We start from the raw sequence: 2,279 nt of genomic DNA on the forward strand, positions 1-2,279 counted from the left end.
GGGGCGCACTGAGCGCAGTCCGCCCCGGTTGACAGCGGCGCCGGGGGCCGGCGGGCCCGGCCCCCGCACCCCCGCGCGAAACGCCGCGCTGCGGGGGCGCCGCCGCAGCGGCGCCCCCCGCCACGGCGCCGCCGACGGGGGGGGAGGAGGGCGCGGCGGCGGTCCTCTCCCTCGGCCCCGGGATCCGGCGAGACGCTGCTGCCCGGGGGCTGTAACACCCGCCGCCGCTCGCGCGGCGCCGGGCCACCTGCCCGCCGGAGGCCTTCCCAGCCGACCCGGAGCCGGTCGCGGCGCACCGCCGCGGAGGAAATGCGCCCGGCCAGGGCCGGCCGCCGGCCGGGCGGCGGTCCCCGCGCCGGCCCGCCCCCCCCGGCCCGCCCCCGCGGACGGGGTTCGCCCGGGGGACGGAGGGGAGGCGGAGGCGAGGATCCGCCGAGACCCGCGCCGGCCGACCGCAACTCGCCGGGTTGAATCCTCCGGGCGGACTGCGCGGGCCCCACCCGTTTACCTCTTAACGGTTTCACGCCCTCTTGAACTCTCTCTTCAAAGTTCTTTTCAACTTTCCCTTACGGTACTTGTTGGCTATCGGTCTCGTGCCGGTATTTAGCCTTAGATGGAGTTTACCACCCGCTTTGGGCTGCATTCCCAAGCAACCCGACTCCGAGAAGCCCCGGGCCCGGCGCGCCGGGGGGCCGCTACCGGCCTCACACCGTCCGCGGGCTGCGGCCTCGATCACAAGGACTTGGGTCCCCCGAGAGCGCCGCCGGGGATTGGGGCTTCTGTACGCCACATGTCCCGCGCCCCACCGCGGGGCGGGGATTCGGCGCTGGGCTTTTCCCTCTTCGCTCGCCGTTACTGAGGGAATCCTCGTTAGTTTCTTTTCCTCCGCTGACTAATATGCTTAAATTCAGCGGGTCGCCACGTCTGATCTGAGGTCGCAAGCCCAAAGCTCGGCGCCGCCGGCGCGCGCCGACGGCCGCCTTCTCGCTGCCGCGCGTCTCCCGCGCCCCCGCCGCCGGGGAACGCCGGGAGAACGCGCGCCGAGAGCCCCCATCCCGGAGACGAGAACCGAAAAGGCACGCGCACGCGCGCCAGCGGCAGAGACGGCCCCGCGCGGGAGGACCGGCCGGGCGGCGGACGGCGCGCGACGGCCTTTCGCGGGGGAGAGCGAGGACTGCGACGGCGCCCCTCGGCGCCCCGAGACCGCGCCGGGAGGACGGCGGGAGGAGGAGGAGGAGGAGGAGGGCGGGCGAAGGGGAGGAGGGGGTCGAACCCCCGTCCCCGGCGCTCTCGCCTCGCGCGCGAGCGGCAGCACGGCACGGTACCGCCGCGGTACCCACCCGCAGACAGCCGCCCGCTCGGGGTGGAAGGCCGGGGGCGAGGCCCGCGCCTCGCCCTCCCTTTTCTCGCCCTTTCTCTCTCGCTCTCTCTCTCTCTCGCCTTTCTCTCGGCCCTCGGCGGCGCTTTCGACGCCGTCTCTCGCTCTACCCCCGGCCGCCGCCGCCGCCGCATCCGCGGCGCGCGGCCCCGGCGAGGACGAGCTCCGCCCCAGCGGCTCGCTCCGGGAGCGGGGAGCTACGGAGCGCTCCCCGAGTCTGCATTTAGGGGGACGAAGGCCCTGCGCGGCGACGGCCGTCGACCGGCGGCCGCGACGACGACGGCGACGCGCGCCGGGCCGCAGGCAAGGGATCGGGGCCGCCGAGGGAAACGCTTCCCTCGCCCGACCGCCCGACCGCCTTCCCTCCGGGCACCGGCGGCACGCCGCCGCCGCCGCCGCCGCACCGCCGCCGCCGGACCGCCCGCCGCGGGCAACGGGCCTGCGAGGCGACCCCAGCCGCGCCGCCGGGGTGGCCCCCGGACGGCGATTGATCGTCAAGCGACGCTCAGACAGGCGTAGCCCCGGGAGGAACCCGGGGCCGCAAGTGCGTTCGAAGTGTCGATGATCAATGTGTCCTGCAATTCACATTAATTCTCGCAGCTAGCTGCGTTCTTCATCGACGCACGAGCCGAGTGATCCACCGCTAAGAGTTGTCTGGCTTTCGGGCGCCGCTCGCCGCCGAGCGGCCCCTTTTTGTCTCTCGCGCCGAGGACGCGCGGGCGCGCGCCTGGCTTCGACCGTACGAGCACACACGACACTGAGAAACGGGAGAAACCCACGCTCCGAAGGACTGCCGAGAGGGCGGGGGAGCCCGCGCCCCCGACCGCCTCCCCCCCCGCGAGGGGAGACGCCGACCTCACGTGCCGTCTTTCGGAGGCGGCCCAGGCGCCCGGGCTCGGCC

General features: G+C 74.7%; 1 non-coding gene across 1 annotated transcript; it reads right to left on the reverse strand.

Annotated features, from left to right (window-relative positions):
* Positions 1 to 1,877: 1,877 nt before the first annotated feature.
* LOC141727598 (5.8S ribosomal RNA) lies at positions 1,878 to 2,030 on the reverse strand. The gene has a single exon (XR_012578591.1). It is a non-coding gene; the product is annotated as a 5.8S ribosomal RNA (ribosomal RNA).
* Between the last annotated feature and the right edge of the window lie 249 nt (positions 2,031 to 2,279).

The sequence above is a fragment of the Zonotrichia albicollis genome, unplaced genomic scaffold (genome assembly GCF_047830755.1).
Source record: "Zonotrichia albicollis isolate bZonAlb1 unplaced genomic scaffold, bZonAlb1.hap1 Scaffold_139, whole genome shotgun sequence".
NCBI lineage: Eukaryota > Metazoa > Chordata > Aves > Passeriformes > Passerellidae > Zonotrichia > Zonotrichia albicollis.